General features: G+C 41.7%; 1 pseudogene; it reads left to right on the forward strand.

The window, feature by feature from the left end:
* The first annotated feature begins 11,098 nt into the window (after nt 1-11,098).
* On the forward strand, nt 11,099-11,668 carry LOC145415542 (uncharacterized; annotated as a pseudogene).
* Nucleotides 11,669-18,136: the final 6,468 nt, after the last annotated feature.

Raw genomic sequence — 18,136 nt, forward strand, 5'->3', positions numbered from 1 at the left:
GTGAAGGAATGTATAAATTATCGGTAGATCCAGTGATGAGAGGATTAGTGGCCAGGTCCTTGCCGCCCCTTGTAATCCCTTACTCACGTCGGGGACAGAGTAGAGGGAGAGTCAGGTGAGGTCACATTAGGTGTGGTTAAAAGAAAAAAAAAAGTGTGGTTACCCTGCATATAAGCAGCTTCTCAGTATTTATATGTATTACTCTTGGTCCGTAGATCCACTGAAGAGGGCGACAGCTGTCACCGAAACTGTTGGAAATACCCAGTACATCTTGTTTTGTCTGCCAGTGTGGGTTTTTTATCCTATACTAAGCCTGCTGCCTTATTGTAGTACTAACTTACATATTATTTTTACAGTCTTATTATTAATCCTACTGTCTACACTGTTTTAACATTTAAAAGAAAAAATTGTTCTGTATTTAAAAAAAAAATGTGGAGGGGGGGGTTGCTAACCTGGTGCATGCGTGCACGCACGTTAGAAAAGCTGTTTCTAGAATGAGATCTGAATAAAATCCAGCAAAAAAAGGAATACCCTGTACCATACAATGCTAATTTTGCAAGATTTATACATATATATAGCTACCGTACAGGTTAATGGCATTAATACTACCAACCTTTCTGTTGACCAAATATCCTGACATTATTTAACATTATGAATTGTTGCTCCAGTGCACATAATTAAAAGATCTGTTAATAATGCATGTATTAAAAGGTGAAGAAAAGCAAGGTCCTTAAACCCTAAAGGTAAAATTCTTAATATTACTAGAATTTTATCTAAGGTTTTAGGATCTTGCTTTTTTCATCTTTTAACACATGCATTATTTAAAGCTCGTGCTGAACTTGATGCCTAAAGATAAAATTCTTGATATTACTAGAATTTTATCTAAGGTTTTAGGACCTTTCTTTTTCCATCTTTTAACACATGCTTTATTTAAAGCTCCTGCTGAACTTGATGCTTGTCCTGTGCAAAATTTCTATGGCCCATATTTTTAAAATAAAGCAGTTCCCAGCTCTGTCTATAGTAGTTGTGGAGAAATAAACAAAAAGCTTCAGGGACTTTTCCTCAGTTTTTAAAAAATGTCGGTTGTGACTTGGTTTTGGACACCTCATATATAGCTACAACATTCACTGATTCATTATAAAACAAAATATACTACTCTAATATGCTGGAAAATCCTTGATTTCAGGAAACTCTAATGGCAGAACTACTGTATTGCACATATCTGTCAACCTAGGCTAATCCCATTCACTGTTATCCAGTATGACCAATAATCAAGTGGAGAACTTTAAAAAATGTATAATTGTGTTATGGACATATGGTGATGTAGTTAATTTCTCTAAGCCACACTTTTTATTAGGTTAAATATGCTGTATTAATTCGCCTGTCCTCTATAGTGAAACGAAGAAGAAGACAATGCAGGCATCATCAAGTGGGCAGCTGTCACACAACTCTCAGTTCATCAGTGGGCATGAAAGTGTGAAGGAGGAAGGATGGTGCCGGCTTGAGCATCCACTACTTCTTGCTACACTTCTGGACAGACATAAGCTGGACAGCAGAAGTGAACAGGTGAGCACAGTAGTAAGTGATAAATTTGGTGGAAGATGGGATGGTGAGGAGGAGACACCATGAGATACTTCGTTGCAGCCAGGGTCACAAAGCCATTGCATCATCCATGTTACCATAGTTACCTCCTGTAGATACTTCTTTACTTGCCAACGCACAGAAGGTGGATGGACACCTGAGTTGAGTGGTGGCAGCTGTTTGCACCAGGATTTGAATCCTGGTGCTATTGAGCTGGCAGCATACAGGTATACCCCTGTTTAGCAGTGCAATTGGTTAGGTAAAAACGCATTGTTAGGCGTGGTATCATATGTCGGGGTAGATTTAACATGTAAAGTAATGGGATGCATTTTTCAGCCTTTGCCTAGCCCTGGGCTCCTACGCTTCTCCTGGTGCAATGTAGGATTGGATGATGGACGGTAAACTGAACCCCAAAATGACAATGTTCACCCCAACTATGGCTAAAACACATTAATTTAAGTCTAAAAATGGTTTACAAATCAACCTAAACACAATTTTAGTCTTAAATATCAAAATTGGTAAAAAAAAGTCAAAACCCATCATTAAACCGATGTTTGGCCATCGTTAGGTGGGGTTTGGTGGTATTTCTACTCCCATCGTTAAGCCAGGGTATTGCATCTAGGGGTATCATATATTGAGGTATAGGCTACCTGTAGTAGGCAGCAGTGCTAACCACCCTGCTACTGTGATGGCAAAGAGGCTAAATAGTACAGCAGCTCATTCACATTTATGATTACAAGCAAGGGTGAAGCCTTTGTGAGTCTCTTGTCAAGTAGTGACATTTTCTCACTCATGAGCTTCCCAACCCAGCCTGACCATATGGTTTTGAGAAGCTTATATCTCAGCAACCACAGGGCTGATCACTGCATGGTTTGCATCATATGATAGCCTCATTCTTTAAGATTTGTTTTTGACAGGTTTCATTACCCCGGTGGTAGCCTCATTCTTTAAGATTTGTTTTTGACAGGTTTCATTACCCTGGTGGTGCATATGGCACGTGACACATGCCAACCACGGCATGTAGAAAATCTTCAGAAGAGGGCCACAAGCCAGACAGTTTGTCGTGAAGGCCATTACGTATCAAGGATTAGTGGATTTTGGATACAGATAACTGTACACTGTTGTACAGTATGGAAGTGGATGAGGCTAAGGAATTGACAGGTCAGGTTGATAGGATGAGCCATGTTGAAGAAGCACATGATAGATGTTTAAAGGTAAAGGTGGGGACGTGCTATGAGGCGCTTAGCTGTGGTGTTCATCTCGATAACATAGGCCATTGAGCCTGTACCTGGGATACAAGGCCACTGCTCCATCCAGATTACCACAGTTGCTCCCCTGGATGTTACCCTAGATACTCTTTTTATTTGCCAACCCACAAAGGTTGGAAGGACACCTGAGTTGAGTGATGCCAGTTGCCTGCAGCAGGATTCGAACCCTGGTGCCAGCAGGCCAGCCAGCTTTGCAGTCAGTGATATTAACCACTCAGCCACCATGGCATGTTTAGCATCCAGTTTATACCTTGATAGTAAATGGAATGACTATCTAGCATAATTATATATGGTGTATGATTTGCGACTGTACAGTAGAGAGACAAATGTGTGCAGATGCTTAAGTTCATGAGGAGCCATGATTCTGGGGGCTAGAATGATGTGTGGGCTGTGTGGATTTTTTCACTTGGATGTGCTATTGAGAGTTCTCCCACGTATTTCCTTTTCGTGTCTGTTTTCACATCTTGTGTAATGGTCAGGATGTTGATGGTGATGGAGAACTGTTGTTAGATGAATTAGGTTGGCACATAAAAGCATGTACAGTCATTCAAATTTATGAGAATTAAACATTTTACTCCAGTTTTTAAACATTTTCGGAAAATGTTGTCATGCTTCTCTCCTTTTTATGAGTGCTATTTCTGTATCATTATTGTTCAGGCTTTAATGCTTTGGAAGCAGATTGCCTTAAGTGAACATGTTTTTGCAAATGACAAACGGTTTTTAATGTGTTGAGAGAAACTGAATATCAACAGTTAAAATTATCACAGTGTTTTGGCCTAGAATACAGAACTGTGTACCATATTTTATATCAGACGATTAATTATTTTATCTGAAGTACAGAAAATTCACCATGGCAAAATGATCAACTCATTGTTTCCTTTACTTTTGTACTCTTTTTATGCAATACAAAACAGTAATAATAAAACAGTTTTTATTTTATCTCAGTTTACAGTTAATCCCATCAAAACTGAATCCATTACATATGATGCAGTTGGTGGAGCAAAGAAAAATGCAGAAGAGGATGAAGAGAGAAAAGGATCATGCTTTACTCAGATAAGAAATCTGGAAGCTGAAGCACATCCACCTTTTGAACCATTTGATACCAGTGGTGCAGGTGAAGGGCTAGGGGAAGGAGACATGGAAGATGATGAACAAAAGGTAAATACAAAATAGAGGTGAGAGGAAGTAGAGTGGATAGATAGATGTATGAGCAGAAATTGGGAACACAATGGAAACTTGGGATTGAAATATACATTATCCTTACATGAAATTGACATAAAGTATACTGTATATTGAAGAAAAGAGCTTTTTACTTTCCAATCTGGTAGCATCTTTTTCTCTGCAGGTTGATATAAAACAAGAAATTGTTATAAAAGAAGAGGAAATTGTTTTAGAGCCAGTAGAAGATATGGAACAAGGAGATATGATTGTAGTGGATGGAGATCCTATGGAAATCATCCAGCCTGCCTTCCAGCCAACTTCAGATCCTCTTGATATTGATACGCCCTCACTGTTATCAAAGACTTCTAATGCAGAGCCTCCTCATGGCACTTTACCAGAGCAACTTCTCAAGAATGGATGTGATCAGGAGAAAAAGTAAGTTCAGGCTTAATCAAAACTTTTTTGTATTTTATTTCCATTTTATTACAGCACTAGACTGTGTGTGTGTGTGTGTAATTCACGGGGTTGGTCATAATCATGTGATGGTTATAATCGTCAGCATTTTACCCTCCTGGAAGAGAGCTGAGAGCTCATATACTGTAGTCTGATCTAAGGGCAAAGCCTTAACCTTCACACACGCACACACCCATCCCCTTGCTCAAGGGAGACAATACCTATCCGCTTCATCAGTGAAACTTTTCGCATCCTGAGAAAAGCACAAACCTATCTTAGTAGATACTGGGCGCGAGCATTACCACTGAGCCAGCGAGTGGTGCATGCGTGTGTGTGTGTGTGTGTGTGTGTGTGTGTGTGTGTGTGTGTGTGTGTGTGTGTGTGTGTGTGTGTGTGTGTGAGAGAGAGAAAAAGGCAGAAAGGCAGAATATAAGAGAGAAATGGAGGAACGATTGGGTAAATATGAATTGGAGCAAATGGGGGACATGGAATGTGTGTGCAAGATATTCACAGAAGAAATATGTGCAGGATGTGATGTGGCGTGTGGGGTGAAGAGAAGACGGAAGGGGGTGCAAGGAACAGCATGGTGGAATGAAGAGGTGAGATAGGCTGTGGCACAAAAGAAGAAAGCATACAACGAATGGATGAGAAATAGGGACATGGAAGAAGTTGAGAGGCGGAGGAGAGAGTTATATATAGAAAGGAAGAGAAAGGTGAAATGATTAGTAAGAGAGATTAAGAAGAGAGTGGATGAGGAATTTGAGTGTAAACTGAAGGGACTATAAGAAAATGTTCTGGAAAGAGGTGAAGAGAGTAAGGCAGGGTGGCAGTGAATTTAGTAGGGGACTGAAAGATAAAAATGATAGATTACTAGTGGAGACGGGAGAAAAAGTGATCAGATGGAGAGAACACTTTAAGGAATTATTAAACTTAGAGAATGGAAGTAATGCGAGTATAAGTGGCTGGGAGAAGGAGGGAGGTACTAAGACAGGAAGAAATCAGTAGGATAGAAGTTGTGGAAGCAATGAAGAGAGTCAAATTGGGGATAGCCCCAGGAATTGATGGAGTGTGTGATGAAATGCTGAAGCATGGGAGAGAGATAGTAGTAGAATGGATGTGGAAGATGTGCAGATTGGCCTGGGAGGAAGGTAGAGTTGCGAAGGATTGGAAGTCAGGTATAATTATTCCCTTGTTCAAAGGAAAAAGGGAAAAAGAAGTGTGTGGTAATCATAGTGGCATATGTCTTCTTAGTGTAATAGGAAAAGTGTATAGTAGGATACTTATTGACAGAGTTAGGAAATAACAGAGGAGAAGAACATGGAAGCTTTAGGAAGGGAAGGGGTTTGTGTAGATCAGATATTCATTCTTAGATCTTTAGTGGAAAAGTTTCTAGAGAAGGGAGAGAAGTTGTATGCAGCCTTCATGAATTTGGAGAAAACATATGACAGGGTGGATAGACAAGGATTGTGGAAAGTATTAAGAATATATGGAGTAGATGGGAAGTTGTTGAATGCTGTGAAGAGTATGTATCATGTTGCTAAGGATGCAGTGCATGTGGATGGTGAACTGAGTGAATTTTTCTCTTTGAAGATTGGGTTGAAACAGGGATATGTCATGTCTCCATGGTTGTTCAATCTGTATATGGATGGGGTAATAAAAGAGATACAAGGTAGGGCAGTGGATGTTGGAGTGGCCCTAGTGAGAGAGGGTAACGTTTGGAAACTCCCTGTACTTTTGTTTGCAGATGATACTGTGTTGTTAAGTGAAGACGAAGGGGAGCTGCATGGCTTGGTGGATGAATTTGGGAGAGTGTGTAAGAAACGGAATCTAAAGGTGAATGTAGGGAAGAGTAAAGTGCTGGTCTTTGAGAGAGGTGCAGTCAGTGAATGTACAGTGAGGTTGGATGGTGAGGAAATGGAAAATGTGAGTACGTTTAAGTATATACTTAGGGAATGTGATGAGTAAGGATGGAAGTTTGGATGGTGAGGTGCTTTAAAGGGTACAGCAAGGAAGAAAGGTTGCTGGTTCCTTGAAAGCAGTGATAAGAAACATGGAAGTGAAAAAGTTACTACATGATAGTACTGTATTGTGATACCAACTCTAACGTATGGAAGTGGAGCTTGGACGTTGTTGGAAGGACACAAGTCAAGAGTGGGAGCAGTGGAAATGAGTTATTTAAGATGAGCCCGTGGAGTCACATGGAGAGACAGGCTGATGAATGAGGATATAAAGGAGCGTTGTGGTGTGGATGTGGATGTGATAGGAAGCTTTAGGAGGAACATACTGAGGTGGTTTGGCCATGTGGAGAGGATGGAGAGTGAGAGACTGACAAAGAGAGTGTATGTGAGTGAGGTGGAGGGGGGAGAGGGAGGGGGAGGCCGAGGATGAAATGGGGGGATGGAGTGGAGAGGTATATGAGAGAGGGGGGTGTGATTTGGGAGCAGGGCAGTGAAATGGCGGGGGACAGGGCGACGTGGAGGCGATTTGTTGGTGGCCACCCTATGCAGGATTTGCAATAGATAGATAGATATATATATATATATATATATATATATATAATATTTATCTATAATATAATGATTCGATTTCTGTATGTTTGTTGGTTTGTTAGTTACCGTACCGTAACAGCAAAAATGGTGCAGCATAGCGCAATTTTTGGGTACAGAAAGGTATGGTTAAAATGCTCCGTCATCATCGGCATCATCATCTAGATCTCTTTTCTCACCCTAGGGCAGGGTAGGAGTAGCAATGTCCAGACAGCCTAAATTTGCCCAGTTCAATGGGCCACACATCCATTCACTTATAATTCAAGCCCACGGAATCCTGGCTCCATCAGATAGGCTAAGAAAAATTTAACCTTTTTTTGTAGCTTCACATATACCCATCTGATAGAGTAGATCTGAACACTGTCACATTAAAAAGGGGTGCCAAACCAGGGAAACTGTCACATTAAAATGGGGTGCCAAATCCCTGGTTACGTGCTTCTTTGCACAAAATTCATTTAGCCAGCTGGTCTCCTGTCAGTCCCTTAGCCTCACCAACTTCCACATGGTACCTCTCTTTCAAACAGCGCCTGCCTTCTAAGCCATCCAGTAAGTGGGGAATAAAATTATGGTCTTTATGTGACTCTCACACAGGATACCTTCTGAAGTTTGAGGTTTACACAGGTAAAGAGAATGACACAGTAAGGGGTAGTTTAGCATCGAGTGGTTCACTCTTTACTGAGAGGATTTGAGAACAGAGGTCACATTGTATATATGAACAATTTCTATTCAGGTGTAGAACTTTTTGATTCTCTAAGGCAGGTTAATACTGGTGCTTGTGGTACAGTGAGAATAAATAGAAGAGACTTGCCTGCTGAAATGAAGGAACTAAAACTGAAAAATGGCCAGGCCCTGTTATTTGGCATACAGAGGATAACACACTCCTGGCCTGTATGAGTACATGGCAGGACATGGGAAGAGTGAATATGCTCTCAACTGTTGAAGATGCAGGAATGAGACAAGTAGAAATAAAGTGCAAAAGGGGGAATAGAACTGTTGAAAAGCCATTTGTTCAGGTGTTGTCCAACATGTATATGAGAGGTGTAGATAAGTTTGATCAGCAGCATTCTTCCTATCCATTCAGTCACAAGTCCTTGGAGTGGTATCAGACCATTTGGCATTTTATAATTGAAACAGCTTTGGTGAATAGCAATATATGCTACAGCATCCAAAACAAAGTAAATGTAAGCCCCAAGGATTACAGAGAGAATGTGATAATGGGGCTGTTGGAAAGTTACTCAGGCAGAGTCCAAACAAAGCGAGGCAGGTTTTCCTCGCCCTTGGAATGGCGGCTAACAGAGCAGCATTTCATTCAAAAGTATGAAGATCAGAATTGCAAGCCAAATTGTAAGGTTTGTTCTGTTTTACCCAAAAATTGCAAAAAGAAGGGTAAAGGAGCCTGTAACAGGAAGCAGACTTCATACTATTGTAACCAGTGCAGGGAAAAGCCACCTATTTGCATAATACCGTTTTGAGATATACCACACTTAAAAGAAGTATAGAAGGTATTGTCAGTGTGTGTAAATGAAAAAAGAGGTGTAAAAAGAAAGACTTTTATTTTCCGAATTATGTAACTTGGTTGTGAATATTGGAAAGGTGAAATATCTTTACATGGAACTTGAGTATGGGACATTATTTTTTTTCCAGAATGTTTACTTGAAATATAAAGGTTATATATCTGTGCAATTTTATATAAATGGTGATATTTCATTTCCTGCAGTATCCTAAAAAGTGTCAATATACTTTGTAAGGAAATTTATATGGTTTTTATTAGTCTATAGATCTCTATCTATCTATCTAATGCCGGACGCCTCAATCCCGTACAGGGTGGCCACAAACAAATTGTCTCCACGTTGCCCTGTCCCCTGCCATTTCACTGCCCTGCTCCCAACTCCCACCCCCCTCCCTCATATACCACTCCACTCCATCCCTCCATCTCATCCTCAGCCTTCCCCTCCCTCCCCCCCCCTCCACCTCACTCACATACACTCTCCTCGTCAGTCTCTCACCCTCCATCCTCTCCACATGGCCAAACCACCTCAGTGTGTTCCTCCTAACGCTTCCTATCACATCCACAACCAAACCACAAAGCTCCTTTATATCCTCATTTGTCAGCCTGTCTCTCCATGTGACTCCACAGGCTCCTCTTAAATAACTCATTTCCACTGCTCTCACTCTTGACTTGTGTCCCTCCAACAACGTCCAAGCTCCACTTCCGTACGTTAGAGTTGGTATCACAATACTGTCATGTAGTAACTTTTTCACTTCCATGCTCACTTCCCTGTTTCTTATCACTGCTTCCAAGGAACCAGCAACCTTTCTTCCTTGTTGTACCCTTTAAAGCACTTCACTCTCCAAACTTCCATCCTTGCTCATCACACTACCCAAGTACTTAAACGTACTCATATTTTCCATTTCCTCACCATCCAACCTCACTGTTCATTCATTGACATCACCTCTCTCAAAGACCAGCACTTTACTCTTCTCTACATTCACCTTTAGATTCCATTTCTTACACACTCCCAAACTTATCCACCAAGCCATGCAGCTCCCCTTCATCTTCACTCAACAACACCGTATCATCTGCAACCAACAGTAGAGGGAGTTTCCAAACACTGTCCACTCTCACCAGGGCCACTCCAACATCCACTGCCCTACCTTGTATCTCTTTTATTACCCCATCCGTGTACAGATTGAACAACATGACACATCCCTGTTTCAACCCAACCTTCAGAGAGAAAAATTCACTCAGTTCACCATCCACACGCACTGCAGCCTTAGCACCATCATACATACTCTTCACAGCATTCACCAACTTTCCATCTACTCCATATATTCTTAATACTTTCCACAATCCTTGTCTATCCACCCTGTCATATGCTTTCTCCAAATCCATGAAAGCCACTTACAACTTCTTTCCCTTCTCTAGAAACTTTTCTACTAAAGATCTAAGAATGAATATCTGATCTACACAACCTCTTCCCTTCCTAAAACCTCCATGTTCTTCTCCAACTAATTCCTCTGTTCTTTCCCTGTCAATAAGTATCCTGCCATACACTTTTCCTATTACACTAAGAAGACAAATGCCCCTATGATTACCACACACTTCTTTTTCCCCTTTTCCTTTGTATAAGGGAATAATCATACCTGACTTCCAATCCTCCGGGACACTGCCTTCCTCCCAGGCCAATCTGCACATCTTCCACATCCATTCTACTACTATCTCTCCCCCATGCTTCAGCATTTCACCACACACTCCGTCAATTCCTAGGGCTTTCCTCAATTTGACTTTCTTCATTGCTTCCACAACTTCTACCCTACTGATTTCTTCCCAGGATGTAAGGTCCCACAACTCCCACCCGCTCCTGCTCGAGAGTGCTGCATAGCAGGGAAAAGGAGTTTATATACAACGTTAACAAGTATTTCTCAGAAGAAAAGGCTTGTAATGGATTTATAATCCCGCCTTCAAAAGCATCTGCTCGCACTGCGAAAGCCACCAACGTTTCCGAGAAAACAGTTCAACGAATTTGCTCGAAACGGACACTGACGTCACCAGAACGGCCTATGTTTTTATCACCACGGAAGAGGAAATGTGCTGCACCTGTTACGAGTCTTGACGATTTTGATAAATGTGCAATAAGAAGAATAGTCTTGGGATTTTATGAAAGGCATGAAATCCCAACTCTGCAAATAATTCAAGACCTTAAGGCAAAAATATCCTTCAGTGGCGGCATAACCTCCCTTCACAAGATTCTGCAGGAGATTGGCTTCAGATATGCCAAGGTTAATGGCTGCAAATTCCTTATGGAGAGGAATGATGTAGTGGCTGCTCGCCCAAAGTTTTTGCGAGAAATAAAGGAAGTAAGACAGTCCTCCCATAATATCGTGTATCTGGACGAGACTTGGGTGAACCAAAATTACATGGTTGGAAAATGTTGCACAGACACCACATCACCACAAGCCACTGGAGTACGACAGCCAACAGGAAAAGGAAGTTGTCTGATCATTCTTCATGCTGGAACGAAAAATGGCTTTGTAGACAACGCCGAGTTAGTGTTCCATTCCAAAAACGACGGGGATTATCATAACCAGATGAACTCAACACTTTTTGAGGAATGGTTCAGGAATCAGTTGCTTCCAAACATTTCACCAAACTCGGTAATCGTGATGGATAACGCTTCCTATCATTCTGTCAAGCTTGAAAAAATTCCTACTTCATCATGGAGAAAATCGGACTTGTGCGACTGGCTGATAAAGAAGGGAGTGCAGCCCCAAGATAACTTATCTAAAGCAGAGCTGCATGAGCTTGCCAAGAAGTTGGATATCATCACAACCTACGTAATCGACAAGATTGCTGAAGAAGCAGGGCATCGGGTTTTGAGATTACCGCCATACCACTGTCAATATAACCCGATTGAGCTCATTTGGACTTAGGTGAAGACTCATATAGCCAAGAAGAAAACCTTTAAAATGGCTAACCTTAAAGTTCTTGTCAAAGAGGCTCTGAGTCTTATCACACCACAAAGTTGGATGGAAGTAGTGCGACATGCCGAACAAATACAAGATGAAGATGCACAGCAAGACATAGCAGCTTAACATTTCGTAGAGTCATTCGTCGTCAATACAACAGAAAGTTCTGATGATGAAGAAGATTATGATTAAAGATCAGAGAGAAGATTAGGCCTACGGGGGAAACCTATTAAAAATAAAATGCGCCTAGACTTTTACCTCATAGGTGGTGTGGGAAAAAAGTTGAAAATAAATAATAAATGTATATAATATATATATATATATAGAGAGAGAGAGGGAGAGAGAAACAGGTGGGATGGGGATAGGTAGGGAGATGGAGTGATAATCCAATAATTGGTGGTCAAATTGGCAACGTCGCACTCGGGGAAATTCCAACTTCTGCCACACCCTGAACGGACTTCTTGCTGCGAAAGGAATATAGCACCTCCCTTCTTCTCCCAGCTACTTATACTTGCATGATTTCCATCCTCTATGTTCAACAATTCCTTAAAGTGTTGTCTCCATTTGCTCACTTTTTCCCCCTTCTCCACTAGTAATCTACCATTTTTATCTTTCACTCCCCTACTAACTGCACTGCCACCCTGTCTTACTCTCTTCACCTCCTTCCAGAACATTTTCTTAAAGTCCCTCCACTTTATACTCAAATTCCTTCCAAATTCCTCATCCAGTCTCTTCTTACTCTCTTACTAATCTTTTCACTTTTCTCTTCCTTTCTACATATAACTCTCTCTTCTGCCTCTCAACTTCTTCCACATCCCTGTTTCTCATCCATTTATTGTATGCTTTCTTCTTTTGTGCCACAGCCTGTCTCTCCTCTTCATTCCACCACGCTGTTCCTTGCACCCCCCTCCGTCTTCTCTTCACCCCACACACCACATCACATGCTGCACATATTTCTTCTGTGAATATCCTGCACACACCTTCTACGTCCCCCATCTGCTCCAATTCGTATTTACCCAATCGTTCCTCCACTTCTCTCTTATATTCTGCCTTTTTCTCATCGTCTTGCAACCTTTCCACTCTCCTTGCAACTACTCCTTCCTCCCGTCCTTCCCTTCTTCTATTTCTCCATCTTACTTGGATCTTCATTCTGGCCACCACCAAGTAGTGGTCAGAAAGTCCACTCTCCCAACCTCTGTAAGCTCTTGCATCCATTACACATCTTCGCATCCTTTCATCCACACACACATAATCAGTCATTGGCTTCCTTTCATTCAGTTCACCATCCACCTATAGATGAAGAAATAAATATCCATTTTTGTAAGTTTTTTCCATATTTATTGTCCTGATAATATGTATAGCTCTTAAGGAATATTATTGCTGGAAATGGACATGTATTAGACAATCACAAAAATTTATTAGACAACTGCCTAGTACCATTTTGATTTTTTGCTGGAGAATTGACACTTTTTGAGAACTGCACTGAAATTAAATTCCGCAATGAAAGGGTTAAGTATGGTACAGGTGATGGAGGACGAGATGTTAAAGACACAGCACAGGCTGGACACATGCTCACCACACTCATGACAAGTCACAATTTCCAGTTTTGTGGATAAATAATAGGACGGAGACATTTGCTGAAGAAGTCAAACCCTATCATCAGGCTTGGCATGCCTGGAGTTGACACCCATGCAAGGCTCTGGGGGTGTGATATTGCTGCCTGGACACTGTGTGCACCCAGCCCATCTTGTCGAAAAAGGGAATGTCTGGAATATACCCTTCTTGGTGTTCATCTGGGTGGCCTGATCCTTACCTGGAGCCGACACATAGAGTATCTGTGGAATTCTTGCACCAAGCGGTGGATGTCATGAAGAGTCTGACGGAATTGCACTGAGGTGCAAGTCGTGACCTGCTTCTGGCCTATTACAGATTCACCATACTTGCCAAGTTGACCTACAAATCTCCACTCTATGGCTTGACTTCCAACACCCAGCTTTGGAAGCTGGATGCATTGCAAATTGCAGCTCTGTGGGTAGTGCTTGGGATGTTTTTTTCTCCTGCTGTGTCTTTGTAGGGCAGAGAGTGGTGTCCCCCCCCCTCCACTCTGTGAGGAAACTTATCAGCAGACATTTCTTGCCATCCAGTGGTCTCCCCCTCACCACCCACTACCAGCTGTCCATGCTGCTGTGGAGTTTGACCCTTTGGCCCTGACTTAGCCCATGAAGTCCAGATGGCCCTGGTTAATCTGGGTTCTCCAAGCATACCAAACTCTGTCACTCCAGCCTCCTTCTCCAAGTCAGCCATTGATGTCAGTACCTCCTATCCCTCCTTGGTAGGACCTCTCATCCATGGTGTCATTCCAGCTCACAGAGCCCTTCAGTAAGTCCCAAGATGGACATTCCCACCCCCCACAAGTCTTTGGGAAGGTGACATCCACCACTTGCAGTGGACAGCTGGAAACATACTCTTCCCATCCCCTTCAGGTTTTGTGGCAGCAGTGTACTGTATATAGCAGATTTAACCATTTGTCAAAATTGACGGTTGCATGGCTACCATTATAACATAGTAATAGAACTCTTTGCTATCCTCTAGGCCCTTGAATTTCTCAACTTTCACTTCCAGCCTTAGAAGGTGGTACCCTACAATGACTGTTCAGCAGCTTTTCAGCTTATAATTTCTACACATCCTCAGTTGGCAAGCATCTGATTGAAGACATTTAAGCATTACAGTGCCTTCTCAGCAAGGGCTGGGAGGTCCACATTCAGTAGATCCCCTCCCATGTTGCCATTGGGCATTGAGATTCCACATGGTCTTGTCATCATTATCCATGGAACCTCTGCTTCTCTCCAAAGCTACCCACCATCATCTCCTTGCTGTTGCTTGCAGAACAGCCTGGGATGCTGACCTGGGGGCTCACCTTCCCACCACAACATTGGGGTCGTACCACATAGACTCATCTAATCACCCTTAGGCTCGTGTATCTTCCCGTGTCCTGGATGTGGCACTCACCAGATTGGCATCAGGTATGTTGGTCAGGCTTCTCATCTCCACTGCCTCAGACTGCCCCTGGGCCCTCATTGCCAATGGTGCAGAGACCAAGAGGAGACCATAGTCCACTTCATATTACTATGCTCCCAATTCAGCTCCATCTGCACTTATTTGAGGGAATGTCTAGTTGCTCTAGGACTCGTGGACTTCTCCCTTTCAATACTCCTTGGCAGGGTGGGCCTGAACCATCAGCCACAACATCAAGTACTTTGCCACGTGTGTGTCGTCCTCAGAAGATCTGGACTTCTACACTGTCTATAGTTGAGGAGTTCTCTTCATTATCTCTGGTAGGGCTCCTCCATGCTTCCAGCTGGTGAGAGCCCTTCAGTCTACACCAGGACGAAGACCAAGAAGAAAAGAAAAGCCTCTCAGAATGATTTCTTCAAAAAACCTGGGAAGTGATAAGTTTTGTAGTAATTTCAATAGTTTTGTGTGTCTTCTTGCAAGAAAGCTGTACATTATAGGTAAAAGTTTAATTAACCATAAGAAAGCCTTTAGTTATCTTTCCCTTTTATGTTATTATTGCTGTTGCTCCTCCTGACATTGAGAGGGCTCTCCCTTCATGCTAAGGGATCTTTGCAACGTGTTATGAGTGTAATGCTGTATGGCAGTGAAACCTGGGCAGTAAAGGAAGAGGATATTCGCAGGCTCAAACGTAAAGAAATGACAATGATTAGGTGGATATGCAGTGCATCCCTGAGTGTGAGGCCTGGGGGGGTTAGGTTTACAATGGAAGAGTTGAGAGGTAGGATGGGACTGGAGTGTATTGGTGTTGTAATGAGGAGGGATAGATTGAGATGGTTTGGGGATGTGGAGAGGATTGGGGATAATAAATGGGTACAGAAAGTGAGAAGTGTTAATGTTAGGGGAAGGTTTGCGAGAGGTAGACTGAAAAAGACCTGGGATGAGATCATTGAGTGTGACCTCAGGGATAAGGGACTGAATAGGGAAGCAGTCAGAGATCGAGCATCATGGAGAGCTGCCATTAGATGACCAAGGCCGACTCATGCAAGCATGTTAGAGCTTTTAAAAATGAAACAAAACGATTGCTGGAGCATTCAAATATTCAGTGCCCATTTAAATGGGGATCATGGAGCCCATGCAGGTTAGTTGCCCACTAAAAATGAATATTGGGGTAAACTGGAGCTAACTGTCAGTGATTTTATGTGGTGCTTGTTTATGTTTTATACTGTATTACCTTGGCAGATTACTGTACTTACTAGTGAATGTATTGTTATTATGAGGCAGATTTCTTAGCTTTTTACCCAAATTGTGTCTCCCCCCCCCCCACAGATCTTTCAAGAATTTTAAGGAGGCTGTTGAATACCTGTACTTAGTACCAGATGAGGAAGGTGCCACAGGTATCGACATCACACTTGAGCCTCCTGATGATGGTGCTGAGTCGGATGCAGATGTTCCACGTGAAGATGTCGTTGATGTGGGGGAAGAAAACCTCAATCTACTGGGAGCAAAGCTTTTAGCAGAAGCTCCTCATATTGAATTTACAAACAGAAATTCACGTATTGAGCCTTGTTCATCGTGGACTATGCCTTTAGTAATTCCAGAAGATACACAGCACAACAGCCCCATGGAAAGTGAAAAAGGAACTCATCCACCAAAGAAGAAACTGAAAACAACAAAGTGTACATACATGTGGGAAAGATGTAACATTGAAGACAGTAATGATACAGGAGAGTTTGTTCCAGAGTCACATATTCCTTCAGTGTTGAATAGTTGGCATGATAAAGGACTAACACCTGTTGATATTTTTAAAGTGTTTTGGAATGAACAACTAATGGAAAATATCAAGATGGAAACTAACCGCTATCATCTCGTAAAATATGGGAAAGACTTAGGTGTTACAGTAGAAGAACTGTATCAAGTATTTGGTATTTTTCTTTTATCAGGGTATAACACTGTCCCAAATAGGCGGCTCTTTTGGTCAAACCAAGCTGACACCAGGAACCTTGCAGTGATCCAAAGTGGAATGGGAGTCAACAGATTTGAAAACATTGTTCGGAGTCTACACTTTATTGACAACTCCAAGAAACCAGTGAAAGATAAATTATTCAAGGTGCGACCACTCTTTGAGCACTTCAACAAGATTTTCATGGACCTAGCTCAGCCACTTCCAATGTCATGGGCTATTGATGAAACCATGGAACCATATTTTGGTCATCGTGGACCCAAGCAGTTCATCAGAGGAAAACCTGTGCGATTTGGATATAAGTTTTGGTGCCTTTGTTCCTCAGAGGGACTGCTGATTTCCTTCAAACTTAATGAAGGAAAGGAAACTGGCCATGAGGAAGGTCACACAGTTGGTGAATCTGTTGTTGAGACTTTGGCAAAGGGAGTTGTTCCTTCAGGGAGCAGTGGCTATATTGACAACTTTTTTACAACTCTTCCTTTACTTGAATCTTTTAGAAAAGCCAATATCAACCTTACTGGAACTATTCGAAAAGACGAAGTTAGAGATGTACCTCTGAGTGATATGAAGAAAAGAGAGAGAGGCTATGCAGCGTTGCTCAGAGATAGAGAGAAAAACATTGGTGTTTGCTGGTGGAATGATAATGATGTGGTAGTGGCCACCAACAAAGCTGACAGTGTTCCCTGGACTATGAGTAAATGTAAGCAATGGTCAAGAAAGAAGAAAAAAATAGTACAGGTATGTCACCCACAACCAGTCATAATTCAGCAATACAATAAAGTTATGAGAGGAGTAGATTTGTTTGACCAGTTTAGAGGGAGATATAGGGTGTCATTCCGGAAATGTGCCTGGTATTATCCACTATTTAGATTTCTCCTAAATTCGTCAGTTGTCAATGGGTGGATTCTTTACAGAAAAATCAGTAAGATCACAGAACTTGAGTTCTTGAGAGACATTGTAAATGTTCTTCTGAAGCCATCAGTAAGGCCTGGCAAGATTGTCTCACTAAAACATCCAGATTGTGTGCGTTATGACCGAACAGATCACAATATCGTGATGGGTGACACACAGCGTCGCTGTGGAGTCTGCAAGAGAAATGTTAGGCCAAAGTGCACAAAGTGTGATGTAGCACTGCATGTTCAGTGCTGGGTTCAGTATCACACAAAAATTTAAGATTAAAAAACGAGTAACACATTACTTCAAAATGATCAAATAAATGTAGTGTGATTTCACAGAAGATCATTTATAAATGCAGGTTATGGAATTTTTAATTTTTCTTCAGGTTTATTTGGCTACAGTATCATTCTCCACCATTTTATGGATAATATTTGTAAGCTATTGGGTAAATATTTTAATGCATATCACAGTATGGCGTTATGTCACTGCTAAGTGTGTGAAAACTGTTTTGAAAGAGAATATATTTTCTTTAATAAAGGTGTCAGTTATTCATCTAAACACCTATTTTCAACTCCAAAGGAAGGAATAGAGTAAAATGAGACAAATAATTATTCTTTTACATCCTAAAAAAGCATAAATGTTTAATCTGTATGCTGTCCATTAGGGTATATGGGCACAGCGATTCCTTCATGGTGCTCATTTAAATCCTCACTTTAGATGTTTGTGATAGATGGTGGCAACCATTATCCACCCACTTGATGTAGTGCTGCCTACCTCTTCCTTCATCT

The sequence above is a fragment of the Coenobita brevimanus genome, chromosome 103 (genome assembly GCF_032717465.1).
Source record: "Coenobita brevimanus isolate Jiangsu-jjx chromosome 103, ASM3271746v2, whole genome shotgun sequence".
Lineage (NCBI taxonomy): Eukaryota > Metazoa > Arthropoda > Malacostraca > Decapoda > Coenobitidae > Coenobita > Coenobita brevimanus.